General features: G+C 42.0%; 1 pseudogene; it reads right to left on the bottom strand.

The window, feature by feature from the left end:
- Nucleotides 1-12,329: 12,329 nt before the first annotated feature.
- On the bottom strand, nt 12,330-12,423 carry LOC115029924 (small nucleolar RNA SNORA17; annotated as a pseudogene).
- Between the last annotated feature and the right edge of the window lie 2,793 nt (nt 12,424-15,216).

Here is a 15,216-nt window from a genome sequence, read left to right as displayed (position 1 = left end):
TATTTAGAGTATATGTGCTAAATTCCTTGTGTGTGTATGTGTGTGTGTGTGTGTGTGTATGTGAGTGTGTGTGTTTAAATAGGGACAATACGTGTTGTCATGAAGAAAGGCACAGTCCCAGTATGCCCAGGTCATGGGTTACCAGCCTATTTCCTGGGCAAGTGGTTAATCACATGTTGAGGTTGTTTTGTTTTGTTTTGTTTTTCTGAAAGCAAAAGCTATCAATCCCAAAATGACTTTCACAATATCAAAAATTAGTTGACTTCAACACAATTACATGAGCTTGTTGACTCATTTTCGAGAATGGAATCACAGCAGCTAGACTTTGATAGAATATTCAAATTCAAGTCCCTATCCTGTGTGTAGTTTTCCTTTTAAAGTGGAAGTGTGTAAATTGTATGATTTAAGCATAAATCACAGACATCATAGGACCAGCATTCCAGAATTTAAGAACCTGGGGGGAAATAACATATATTGAAACTAATAATTTTTTTCTAATTTGTTTTATTGGATATTCTATTTATTTATATTTCAAATGTTATCCTCTTTCCCGGTTTCCAGACCACAGACTACCTAGCCTATTCTCACTTCCCCTGCTTCCATGAGGGTGCTCCCCCCCCCATCCTCCTCCCCATCCCACCTCACCACCCTGGCATTCCCCTACACTGGAGCATCAAGCCTTCACAGGACGAACGGTGTCTCCTCCCATTGATGCCAAATAAGGCCATCCTCTGCTACATACACAGATGGAGCCTTGAGTCCCTCCATGTGTACTCCCTGGTTGGTGGATTAGTCCCTGAAAACTCTAGGGGTTCTGATTGGTTGATATTGTTATTATTCCTATAAGGTTGCAAACCCTTCAACTCCTTCAGTCCTTTCCATAGCTCCTCATTGTGGTCCCCATGCTCAGTATAAGGGTTGGATGTGAACATCCTCATCTGTACTTGTCAGTCTCTGGCATAGCCTCTTAGGAGACAGCGATATCAGGCTCATGTCAGCAAGCACTTCTTGACTTTCACAATAGTGTCTGGGGTTGATATCTGAATATGGGCTGGACCCCAAGGTAGGAAAGGCTCTGGATGGCCTTTCCTTCAGTCTCTGCTCCACACTTTGTCCCCATGTAACCTCCTGAGTATTTTTTTGCCCCCTTCTAAGAAGTACTGAAGCATCCACACTTTGGTCTTCCTTCTTATTGAGCTTTATATGGTCTGTGAATTGTATATATTCCTAGCTTTTGGGTAAATATCAATTTATCAGTGAGTATATACCATGCGTGTTATTTTCTTAATGGGTTACCTGACTCAGGATGATATTTTCTAGTTCCATCCATTTGCCTAGGAATTTCATAAATTCATTGTTTATTTTTTTAATTTTATTTATTTGAGTACACTGTAGCTGTCTTGAGACACACCAGAAGAGGGCATCAGATTCCATTACAGATGGTTGTGAGCCACCATGTGGTTGCTGAGATTTGAACTCAGGACCTCTGGAACAGCAGTCAATGCTCTTAACCACTGAGCCATCTCTCCAGCCCAAATTCGTTGTTTTTAATAGCTGAGAAATACTCCATGTGTAAGATACATTTTCTGTATCCATTCTTCTGTTGAGAGACATCTGGGTTCTTTCCAGATTCTGGCTATTATAAATAAGGCCGCTATGAACATAGTGGAGCATGTGTCCTTGTTATATGTTGGAGCATCTTTTGGGTCTATGTTCAAGTATAGTTGGGTCCTCGGGTAGTACTTTGTTCAATTTTCTGAGGAACTACCAGACTGATTTCCAGAGTGATTTAATCAGCTTGCAATCCCACTAGCTAGCATCTGCTGTCACCTGAGTTTTTGATCTTAGCCATTCTGACTGATGTGAGATGGAATCTCAGGTTTCTTTTGATTTGCATTTCCCTAATGACTAAGAATGTTGAACATTTTTTAGGTGCTTCTCAGCCATTTGGCATCCCTCAGTTGTGAATGCTTTGTTTAGCTCTGTACCCCATTTTTAAATAGGGTTATTGGGTTTTTTTTTTTTTTTTGAGCCTAACTTCTTGAATTCTTTGTATAGATTGGATATTAACCCTCTATCCGATTTAGGATTGGTAAAGATCTTTTTCCAATCATTTGATTGCCTTTTTGTCTTACTGACTTTTATCTTTTTGTCTTTTTTGCCTTTTTGCCTTACAGAAGCTTTGCAATTTTATGAGGTCTCATTTGTCGATTCTTGATCTTACAGCATAAGCCATTGGTATTCTGTTCAGGGATTTTTCTCCTGTACCCATATCTTCGAGGCTCTTTCCCACTTTCTCCTCTATAAGTATCAGTGTCTCTGGTTTTATATAGAGTTTCTTGGTCCACTTAGACTTGAGCTTAGTACAAGGAGATAAGAATGGATCAATTCGCATTCTTCTACATGATAACCATCAGTTAAGCTAGCACTATTTGTTGAAAATGCTGGTTTTTCCCCCACTGGACAGTTTTAGCTCCTTTGTCAAAGATCAAGTGACCAAAGGCATGTGGGTTCATTTCTGGATCTTCAACTCTATTCCATTGATCTACCTGTCTGTCGCTGTACCAGTAACATGCGGGTTTTTTTTTATCACAATTGATCTGTAGTACAGTTTGAGGTCAGACATGGTGATTCCACCAGAGGTTCTTTTATTGTTGAGAATAGTTTTTGTTATCCTAAGATTCTTGCTATTCCAGATTATCCCGAGCTACGGTTCTCACTGGCAAGAACACACTCGGGACAACCGGAATCTTCTGCAGCAAAAAGCTTTATTGCTTCTTCAAGAGGGAAGACCCAGACCCCGGAAAATGGGGTCGCTTATATAGCCCTCAGCCATGGCGTTTCAGCACCTGATGTGGTGTGTCAGCTCCTGATTCGTTGCTCGCCCATCACCCCACTACTACGTCCCGAGATGGGCAGTGACTAAGTGTGAGTTCACTCTTGCACTTGCGCAAAAGGCTTGTTTACTAGTTAGGCACAGTGGAGGCCAGCGCCATCTTATAATGGCGATTGCTCGCGGCTCGCGATTGCTCGCGGCACGGCTTTCCACATCTCCCCCCTTTTATTTTATTAAAATGAGGCTGGACTAGGTCTGTGTAATCATGTCCATCTGCTGTGGCTCCTGTCTTAGGTCATTCCTCCAATGTCACAGCCTTTCCCATCATAGGGTAACCCTATCAACACCGGGCCCCATGTCTTAGGTTGATCTGTGCATGAGGAAAGTTGCCCGTCCCTGGATACCGCAGTGCTATGTGACAGTAACTACTAAATGACCTAGGGCGAACTCTACAAAAGAGGCAACCAATGCCAAATAATTCTTGAGCAAAGATAGCCAGATTTCGGGGAAGGCCTCTTGCTCAATGGCAGCAAGTGCTTGAGCTATCACAACCTTGTCATTTGTTTGTTGGGTTCTGAGCTTGCAAACCAACCAGAGCATGAACACAAGTCCACAGCAGGTGGCAACACCAAATAAACCTACCCCCACCCATTCCTTAAAATAAGAAAATGCAGATGAAATCCAGGAGGAGAGGTCCTCTGTCAATGACAGGTCCACTCATGTTGAGTTGATCTTTAAAACTGCCACCCTCAGGGCCTCAAGAGTCTCATCGAATCCCTCGGACCAATTTCCTGCAAGATACTGCAAGGAAAGCTGTCTAGACAGATTAGCTGCATGAGTAAAATTTTCATATTGGACACTGGTAATACACAGAGCACCCAATTTTCTTTCACAACCCAACTGGGCCATCTGGTATAGAACGCCTATCTGTTCCTCTGCCAGGTCAAGGCGCTGATTCAAAATCATCAGCCCTCCCTTTAACTTGGTACTAGCAGAAGTTTGGACAGTGATGGCATCAGTCAGATCTGCTGAAAGATGATTTAATTTTTGTGCCTGATTGAATCGTACTAGCCATAGCGTAACCTGTAGCTGTAGCAGCAGCTGCACTGGCTAAAATTGCTATGATTATGGCAGCAGTAATGCCAAAATCTCTTTTTTGTCGAGACAGGGATAAGGTGGATGGTGTTTCCACCAGAACAGGGATCCAACGTGGGATCCGTGCCACCATGACACGGGTGTCCTTTGTTACATCCCAACATTGAGAAATCCAACAAGAATCATTGGAACAGACTTCAAATGAATCATTTGAAAGAATAAACAAGAAAGGGGGGTAAACACAGACTGGGGTAGGTGGATAATTAATCTGGTTTACCAAAGTTTTATTGAACCCAGTGACCTCTACACTGGTATTAGTATATCCACAAGAGTCCAGGGAGGCAGCATGTATTCCCCAATACTGAGCAAATCTTGAGATGCCAGTAAAAGAAGCCTTTCCAACTGCTCCTCCCTGGATAAAGATCAAAGGATTGAGTTCTGTACAACCGCTATTGACTCCACAAACACCCACTTGTGAAAGGGATGCATTCTAAAGTCCTGTATGAAAAGTCCCTTTTTCATAACAAATTCCTTCTCTGGGTCAGCCATCATGTTGGGAGAAAAGGAAAAGGTTTTACTCTGATCTGCCCAACGAGTGATGGAGGATTGACAATCAGACCAAGGCAGGATCAGCCCTTCATCTTCCAAGCTATAATGAAGGGCTATTTTTGGTTGGTGGGGATGTTCTTTGTCTGAAAAGTTAGGTGGTAGAAATGTACCATTAACCCAAATTGCCTCCTGTCTGAAGGTCCGATTTGTAAAGGTTATATCAGCGTTGGAAGTATCTTGGGTTGTGCTCACCCAACCTCTTCGGTGCTCATTAAACATCCCCAAAGCTCAGGCTGTGAGGTTGATACATTTTCCTGGTCCATTAATTTGGAAGCATAAAGAATCCTGTTCTAATAAAGAGCGATTTTCTCCTAATGGTGCTCCGGTAGGATCATAGGGTAGATATGGTAAATCTAATGTTTTATTAGTAGTAAAGCATTTTGGAAAAACTATAGCATCATGGCAAACTGGCATTGGTTTAGGGAAAGTCGAGAGAATGGCCCATCTCTGTTCACCCATCATACTAGGAACCTGAGACAAGTTCAGCATTATCAGGATCAGGAGCAGTCCTCGGTAGGTCAGCATCTTCCACACCATCCTTGATTACTATCTTGCGGGTGAGTCGTTCCAGCAGCCAAAATGGGTTGTCTTCACTCTGTGGAAAAACACAAACAGCTCCCCTGGATCTTATCAAAATAGGGTCCGGGCTTTTCCACAGACCAGATAAGACATCCTTCCATTTCATCATTTCTTTTGGTCTATCAAGGTCTGAGCTATGTCGATCAGTTGCAGAGCGACCTTGCTCGTCAAGATTCAAAAAATTAAGTGTAAAGAGTGCCATAAATACAGCTACTCTTGGCACTGAGGGCAGAGACTCATCAACTCCCCCCTTTTGTTATATAAAATAAGACTTGAGTGTACGGTGGGCACATTCCACAATGCCTTGTCCTTGAGGATTATAAGGAAGGCCAGTCAGGTGAGTGACATCCATTTGATGACAAAATTGCTGAAATTTAGTAGAGGTATATGCTGGCCCATTATCAGTTTTAAGGATTGTGGGCTTGCCCCAATCACTCCACGCTTCTAAACAGTGCTGTATAACATGAGAGGCTTTCTCACCTGTTAAAGGTGTAGCAAACACAACACCAGAGCAGGTGTCAATGGAAACATGTAAATATTGATTTCTTCCAAAGGAGAAAATATGAGTGACATCCATTTGCCAGACCTGTAATGGCCTGATGCCTCGGGGGTTTACCCCTACATGAGGAGTAGGCAGAAATTGACAACAGTTTTGACATTGGGTGACAATGTCACGAGCTTCCTTCCTGGTTAAAGTGAAACGGCAGCATAATGTTTCAGCCATCACATGGAAGTGTTTATGAAACTCCCTTGCAACCTCTGCCTGTGAGGACAGAGCAGCAGCCACGATTCTAGTGGCTTTGTCTGCCAAGTCATTTCCATGAGACATGGGGCCAGGAAGGCCAGAATGAGCCCTAACATGAGTAATATACACAAGATGTCTTCTATGTAACAGGGCTGACTGAATTTGCTGAAAAATGTGAGCAAGCTTGCTAGAGGGTCTAATTAAGCCAGCAACTTCAAGCATATTAACTGCATTAACTACATATAAGGAATCAGATACAATATTGAGCAGTCCTGGAAAAGTTTCAAGGACCTCTAGAACTACCAAACACTCTACAACCTGGGGTAATGTCTCATTATATTGTTTAGATGTTACTTGGCCATTTACTACATATGCACCTATACCAGATTTAGATCCATCTGTATACACTACTACCCCATCCGGAAGTGGGTGTTTGGCTGTCATTACTGGAAACACTATGGCTTGGCTTAAGGCAAACTGTAAAGTTGGATGTTTTGGATAATGATTATCAATTTGTCCTGAATAGGAGTCAACCAAGACTGCCCAATCGTTAGTTGTTGCTGCCAGGGTTTGAACTTGAGCAGAAGTAAAGGTACAATTAGCATATGAGGTTCTTTCCCAAAATGTGTAATGGCTGCCTTTATCCCCCGAAGTGCAAGTTGAGCAACTGCATTAGGATACCACTCAATGATTTTTGCAGGGGAAGCATTAGGGTGGACCCACAATAAGGGTCCATTTTGCCATAAGACAGCTGTTGGTAACTGTGCAGTTTTTAATATGCACAATTCAAATGACTGACTTGTCAATGAGTTGGAACTGAGCATCTTGTAAGGCCTTTTCTATTGTTTGTAAAGCTTGACATGCAGCTGGGGTAAGTGCTCTGTGGGAGGAGATGTGGGTATCTCCCTCTAATATGTAAAATAAGGGCTTTAATTCTGCTGATGGAATTTTCAAAAATGGTCTTAGCCAATTAATATCTCCTAGCAATTTTTGGAAATCATTCAAGGTATGTAGTTGATCTTTGTGAATCTCTAATTTTTGAGGAACAATTTTGAGCTACTGACAGCTAGTGCCTTGAACTCATCTAATGGCGGGTAGAGGCTCCTTTCCTTATGTGCCTCCCCAGCTCGATCTTTCCTTTTCTCTCCCTTTCCATCCCTTTTTCTAAGCTCCCCCAGGGCATTTTGTCCCTTATATCTCTTTTCCTCGGGCTCAAGGCCCAGGGAAAGGTCTTCATTCTTTGGTGCACCTTGTTTCCTTCCAACTTTTACTCTCTCTCCCCACTTTGTCTCTGGTAGACTGTCTTGAATTTTGTCCTAAACTTTCTGCCCCACTTCAACCATTTGCAGACAATCCTCGTCTATTAAGCACGATCTCACCAATTTCCACAACGACATGGTCCCTGCTTTAAGTTTGCCATTCTGCTGTTCCCTAACTAGATCTCCTTTCAGTTTGTCCCATGAGGCAACAGTTAATGACCCTGAGCAAGCATACCATGGTGCCACACAGTCTATCGCCCTGACAAATCCCTCTATAGTCTTAGTGGAGATTTTCAGACCACACTGCTTCAGGACTGACCGTAAGGCTGTTACAACAGAGTGGGAGATTCCCATACTGGCCGCTGTCCAGGCCTGACCGCTACTGAGAACCAGTCAGCAATACTGTTCGCTGTCAAGGCCTGACCGCGACTGAGGATCAGTCAGCAGTTCCAGCAGTGGAAGCAAAACGAAACCGAAAGGGAAAGTACTATCACCGTGAAAACAATCAAAAGGGCATCTAACTCTGGAGAAATTTCAAGACTGTACGTACCTTACAGAGCTGTAGTGTCCTGCAGTTCTGGTTCTGCCCCGAGAACGAGGGATCTCCCTTGTGCCGGTGTGATGGTAGTTCCCGGGTCTTTGGTGCCACTTATCCCGAGCTACGGTTCTCACCAGCAAGAACACACTCGGGACAACTGGAATCTTCTGCAACAAAAAGCTTTATTGCTTCTTCAAGAGGGAAGACCCAGACCCCGGAAAATGGGGTCGCTTATATAGCCCTCAGCCATGGCGTTTCAGCACCTGATGTGGCATGTCAGCTCCTGATTCGTTGCTCGCCCATCACCCCACTACTACGTCCCGAGATGGGCAGTGACTAAGCGTGAGTTCACTCTTGCACTTGCGCAAAAGGCTTGTTTACTAGTTAGGCACAGTGGAGGCCAGTGCCATCTTATAATGGCGAATGCTCACGGCTCGCAATTGCTCACGGCACGGCTCTCCACACCAGATGAATTTTCAAATTTCCCTTTTTAACTCTGTGAAGAATTGAGTTAGAATATTGATGGTTTTGCATTGAATCTGTAGATTGCTTTTAGCAAGAGAGCCAATTTACTATTTTAATCCTGCCAATCCATGAGCATGGTATATCTTTCCATCGTCTTTGATTTCTTTCTTCATTTAATTTCAAATGCTATCCCAAAAGTCCCTTATACCCTCCTCCCACCCTGCTCCCGAACCCATCCACTCCCGCTTCCTGGCCCTGGCATTCCCGTGTATTGAGAGCATATAATCTTTGCAAGACCAAGGGCCTCTCTCGAAATGATGGCCAATTAGGCCATCTTCTGCTACATATGCAGCTAAAGACATGAGCTCAGGGGGTACTGGCTAGTTCATATTGTTGTTCCTCCTATAGGATTACAGACTCCTTCAGCACCTTGGGTAATTTTTCTAGCTCCCCCATTGGGGGCCCTGTGTTCCATTCAATAGATGACTGTGAGCATCCACCTCTGTATTTGCCAGGCACTGGCACAGCCTCATAAGAGACAGCTATATAAGGGTCATGTCAGCAAAATCTTGCTGGCATATGTAATAGTGTCTGTGTTTGATGACTGGTTATGGTATGGATCCTCAGATGGGACAGTCTTTGCATAGTCCTTCCTTCTGTCTCAGCTCCAAACTTTGTCTCTGTAACTCCTTACATGGGTCTTTTGATTACCATTCTAAGGAGGGACTAAGTATCCACACTTTGGTCTTCCTTCTTCTTGAGTTTCATGTGTTTTGCAGATTGTATCTTGGGCATTCTAAGTTTCTGGGCTAATATCCACTTATCAGTGAGTGCATATCATATGAGTTCTTTTGTGATTGGGTTACCTCACTCAGGATAATATCTTCCAGATCCATTCATTTGCCTAAGAATTTCATAAATTTATTGTTTTTAATAGCTGTGTAGTACACTATTGTGCAAATGTACCACATTTTTTGTATCCATTCCTCTTTTGAGGTACATCTGGGTTCTTTCCAGCTTCTGGCTATTATAAATAAGGCTGCTATGAACATAGTGGGGCATGTGTTTTTTATTATTCCAGATGAATTTGCAAATTGCCCCTTCTAACTCTGTGAAGAATTGAGTTGAAATTTTCATGGGAATTGCATTGAGTTTGTAGATTGCTTTTGGCAGAATAGCCATTTTTACTATATTAATCCTGCCAATCCATGAGCATGGGAGATCTTTCCATCTTCTGAGCTCTTCTTTGATTTCTTTCTTCAGAACTTGAAGTTCGTATCATACAGATCTTTCACTTCCTTAGTTAGAGTCACACCAAGGTATTTTATATTATTTGTGACTATTGTGAAGGGTGTTGTTTCACTAATTTCTTTCTCGGCCGGTTTATCCTTTGTGTAGAGAAGACCACTGATTTGTTTGAGTTAATTTTATATCCAGCTACTGCACTGAAACTGTTTATCAGGTATAGGAGTTCTCTGGTGGAAATTTTGGGGTAACTTAAGTATACTATCATGTCATCTGCAAATAGTGATATTTTGCCTTCTTCCTTTACAATTTGTATCCCCTTGATCTCCTTTTGTTGTCTAATTGCTTTGGTTAGGATTTCAAGTACTATATTGTATAGATAGGGAGAGAGTGGGCAGCCTTGCCTAGTCCCTGATTTTAGTGAGATTGCTTCAAGTTTCTCTCCATTTAGTTTGATGTTGGCTACTGGTCTGCTGTATATTGCTTTTACTATGTTTAGGTATGGGCCTTGAATTGCTGGTTCTTTCCAAGTCTTTTATCATGAACAGGTGTTGGATTTTGTCAAATGCTTTCTCAACATATAATGAGATGATCATGTGGGTTTTGTCTTTAGGTTAATTTATATAGTGGATTATGTTGATGGATTTGAAACATCCTTGCGTCCCTGGGATGAAGCCTACTTGATCATGATGGCTGATCATTCTGATGTGTTCTTGGATTCAGTTTTCGAGAATTTTATTATTTTTGCATCGATATTCATAAGGGAAAAAGGTCTGAAGTTCTCTTTCATTGTTGGGTCTTTGTTGTTTTAGGTATCAGAGTAATTGTAGCTTCATAGAACAAATTGGGTAGAGTACCTTCTGTTTCTACATTGTGGAATAATTTGAGGAGAGTTGGAATTAGGTCTTCTTTAAAGGTCTGATAAAACTCTGCATTACACTCATCTGGTCCTGGGCTTTTCTTTGGTTGGGAGACTATTAAGGACTGCTTCTATTTCTTTAGGGGATATGGGACTGTTTAGATCATTAATCTGATCCTGATTTAACTTTGGTACCTGGTATCTGTCTAGAAAATTGTCCATTTCATACAGGTTTTCCAGTTTTGATGAGTAAAGGCTTTTGTAGTAGAATCTGATAATTTTTTTGGACTTCCTCAGTTTCTGTTGTCATGTCCCCCTTTTACTTTCTGATTTTGTTAATTAGGATACTTTCTCTGTATCCTCTAGTTAGTCTGGCTAAGGGTTTATCTATCTTGTTGATTTTCTCAAAGAACCAGCTCATGGTTTGGTTGTTTCTTTGCATAATTCTTTTTGTTTCCAGTTGGTTGATTTCAGCCCTGACTTTGATTATTTCCTGCCTTCTACTCCTCTTGGGTGAATTTCCTTCTTTTTTGTTCTAAAGCTTTCAGTTGTGCTGTCAAGCTTCTAGTGTATGCTCTCTCCAGTTTCTTTTTGCAGGCTCTCAGAGCTATGAGTTTTCCTCTTAGGACTGCTTTCATTGTGTCCCATAAGTTTGGGTATGTTGTGGCTTCACTTTCATTAAACTTTAAAAGGTATTTAATTTCTTCCTTGACCAAGTTATCATTGAGTAGAGTGTTGTTCAGCTTCCATGTATATATGGGCTTTCTATTATTTATGGTGTTATTGAAGATCATCCTTTGTCCATGGTGATCTGGTAGGATGCATGGGATTATTTCCATCTTCTTCTATCTTTTGAGGCCTGTTTTATGACCTATTATATGGTCAGTCTTGGAGAAGGTACCATGAGGTGCTGAGAAGAAGGCATATTCTTTTGTTTTAGGATGAAATATTCTATAGATATCTGTTCAATCCATTTGTTATATAACTTCTTTTAGTTTCACTGTGTCTCTGTATATACAGGATTAGCTCTACTGAACTGTCAGGCAAGGTGCAGGGCCTGCTCTCCAAGTGCTACAGGAGGTGCACTTGCTAGGCCAGCTCTCCTGCCTGCCTCAGGTGGCAAGGGATGAGGGAAGGGTGCATTTCACCCTTGCCCATGTCACTGCACAGCAGACAAGTGTACCCCTGCCACCATGGTCAGCTCTACTGCTCTGCCCATATGAGAAGCAGGGCCCACTCTTCCATGTGTTTCAGCTTATGAGGGACAGGGACAGATCTTCTACTGTCCAACTCTGTCCTCACATTTCCTTGGGGACAGCTCACCAGCACTCCTTCAATGGGCATGCCTTCTCTCTCTACCACTATAGCCCACTAGTGGTTGAGTCAGCTTTCCTGCTCTCAAGCCCCCACAGCTAGCTCTCCCACAATGCCCAGGTGAGGGGTAGAGCCAATTCCACAGAACCCTCAGATAACAACATGTCCTTAGGCAGCAGGTCAGACCAGGAATATCTGTCTGGCTTTTGGTGGTAACAGACCCCTGCTACTGCATTTCCACAGATTGAGATGTGGCCCCTAGTGGGAGCACAGGCCAGTACCACACTTTGGTCCCAGGTGGCATCACCAGCTGCTCTCATAAGTTTGTTCCTCACCTGGAGTCTCCAGCTCTGCCTCTGTCCATGATGTCCACATTCTTTTGTTTCTTTTTCTCTTCCATTTCTCTACCATTTACTTGCTCCTCTTAGTGGAGCCTGGGGTTATCCCAGGAGTGGTCAGGAGTGCTATGACTTGTTGGTGCATTGTAGACCAGGCAAGATTAAATAACTTGGGTCTTGTCTGCTCCCACTGGCCTGTGCAGTAGTAGCCAGTGGTGATCTCATATGAGCTCCCTATTCAGGCAGGCCCCATGGTACCTGTCTGGTGGTCATCTTGGGTTCACTCTTTGCCTGCTGAGTGCCCATATGAACTTCATCTGTTTTGGGCTCCTTTCCAAACAGGGTTTGGGCTCACTCCATGCTCTGGTAGACCAACAGTTCCGTGCAGTGGTGTACAATGGTCATCTCAGGCTCTCTCTCTCTCTTTTTCCCCCTCAGGGAATATTGGGTAACTAATCACTCAGGTGTTCACAGGTCAGAACACTGAGCATAGACACCTAGTGATGCACAGACAGCAGCCACACCTGCATTGCCTCTAGGGGCAGGATGCAGTTAGTACTTTTTTTTTTAAACATAAAGATAATGGCAGTAAACTTTATATGCCCCAGTACAGGGGAATGCCAGGGCCAAGGGGTGGGGGTGGGTGGGTGGGGGACTGGGGGGGGAGTGTATTGGGGACTTTTTGGATAGCATTGGAAATGTAATTGAGGAAAATACCTAATTAAAAAAAAAAAAGATAATGGCAGTAGTTTTCAGATGGGCCAGCTCAAGGTTCCACAGAAGGATATAAGGAACAGTGATGACAATGGTCCCTAGAAACTAACCTCATGAATTTTTTCCTAGGGGAGCATTGCAGAGTATGATTGCCTTTACTCCAATAACTTTTCCAACTTTACAGGTATATATACTTACATATACATATATATACATATACATATACACATATATATACATATACATACACATACACACACACACATACACACACACACACACACACACATATATATATATATGTATATATATAGTGTGTGTGTAGGTGTAAGTGTATGTATATGCATATATGTATACTCTTGCATCTTACACATCTAATTAGGTTGGATTCTATGTAAAATGGGCTCCTAAGAAATGCATGGTCTTTTTCAAGAAGTGTTCACCCTGAGGTGGGGTTTTGGTCCACTTCTACAGAGTATGTTCTTGTGCTGAAAGAAGGTTCAATTCCTGACACCCACATGGCTAATCACAACTACCTATAACTCCAGTTCCAGGGCATCCAACATCCTTTTCTGGCTTCCTTGGGATCCAGGCACATATGTGGTGCACGGATATACTTGCAAGCAAAACTCTCATACATGTAAAATAAATATTTTTTTACTTAAAGAATGGCTTCTTGTTTTCTTGCTTGCTGTCATTAAATTCTGAATGCATAATATCTCATGGCCTCATCTAAACCCTTCTCTTTAGAGAACACAAAACAAAGATTGCTGCAGGTGAAGACACAAGAAGCCACTCCGTTCTCTGGCCTTATCAAATGCTTCATCGTGCAGTACTACTCTCTAGCTTCCTTCTTGTTACAGCAAGGTATGCTTTAGACTATAATGTCTTTTTTCTGTTTTAGCTTCTTTAAATTTTCTGTGAAATTGATGTTTCATTTTGGCTAGTAGTTAAGGAATGTTCATCACATAAAGAACATCTCTATTGATGGCTTAATGAAAAATTAAAATCAGAGGATGTCACTAGTAAAACAAAGTTCTAGATAAACAAGGATCATCTAGATCTAGACACTCTGGTCCTTTCCCTCTGACTCTACAAGGGGCAGTTTCAATTTGAGAAAGAAAAGAGCTTTCACACCCAATACATTCATTATTAGTTTCTTTCTACATCTGTGCTGATATAGCCAAGGTATGTGAAGGTTCATCTCTGTTGAGTTAGGGACTATAATTAATAAAAGCAATGATTTATTTTCATTTACCCTATCATTGCAAAACTTTAAAACTGGGATGAAGAAATACATTCATATTTCCATATTGCCCATAATGACTGACTCTTGTTCAGTTCAGTCTTTTCTCTAGATAAGAAAGATTATCAGTTTGTCTGACTACATTTTTAGGTCATGCCAACTTCTAAATTTTACCCATTCTGACCATGAGACAGTCATCAGATGTCTATTTTACTGTTAAATGGTAAGTGATCACTAATAGCAATTATCCATGTTCCTCTAAGATATGGTTAAAAAGAAGAGTCCACAAGTGGTACTGGGTTAGAGCTCTGAACTATCAACAAACACTGAAGCAAAAATGTTTTAGTTGTAGTAGCATAGTAAGTTAATATAATTAATACAGGGAATATTTGGTTCCCTTTGGGATTCTTAGCATTATTAGTAAAATATTTAAGAGTAGAAATGTAAGAATAAATTTGTTAGAGTTTAAAAGAAAGATTCCAGGTCACAAGCTGTAAAACAGCAGATACCCAGGGTACATAAAGGAGGAGAAGAAGGAAAAGGGCATGCCATTTAAACTGGAGGTCGGACACATGGTGAACAAGAAGCCATATGGCCTGGAGGCAGGTTTTAGAGAAAGACTAAGGAAGTCCAAAATGCTGGTAGTGGGGGAGGGGAGCCCAATATATTTAAGAAAACATGCTTTTTAAAGAGTTAGGAAAGGGAAAAGGGAGGTTTCGCTCTCTTGAATAATTCAGGAAAGCCTAGAAACTACCGTACTGGGTGTGGTGTGTGTGTGTGTGTGTGTGTGTGTGTGTGTGTGTGTGTGTATGTGTGTGTGCAGGGGCTATGTCCTGGGAGGGAGAAGTTCAGTATCTCATTAAAGGACTAGTTATTCCAATTCTGTCTTTAGCATGGATAAAGGGGAGCCCAGATTCCTAGGGATAGTCATTTAACCAATTGACCCAGTCCAATTGTAATGTGACGTCTCCACCAAAGCCAGCGATTTTATTCTCTTGACCAGGAATCTTTTCTACTCTAACATAGTCCATAACCATAAAAATGGTTCGTAGAAAAGACCATTATCAAAGTGGAACCCTAGGCTTTGGCTTTATGGTATGTGTGTGGGTGAAATGGAAACTTGAGGGTTCTTTTGAAAGTCAATTGTGTTGGATGGTGTTTTGCTGGGGCAAACATGTAAAGAAGTGTTTTCCTGAGGTGGACACATGTTAAAGGCTAAGGCAGACTCATGAAGGAATGTTTTGCTGAAGCAGACACAGATGAAAGGATGTTCTGTGGAAGCAAGCATGTGACAGGACATATGATGAAGAATTCTTTGCTAACGACACACATGTATTGGTCCCCCTTAGTTAAGCTCCATATGTCAGGACTGCA

This window comes from Mus caroli, unplaced genomic scaffold (assembly GCF_978045245.1).
Source record: "Mus caroli unplaced genomic scaffold, Mus_caroli_1 scaffold_19, whole genome shotgun sequence".
In the NCBI taxonomy this organism is placed as follows: Eukaryota; Metazoa; Chordata; class Mammalia; order Rodentia; family Muridae; genus Mus; species Mus caroli.
The sequence above is the reverse complement of the archived record's forward strand: the minus strand, read 5'-3'. Positions and strand labels throughout refer to the sequence as shown.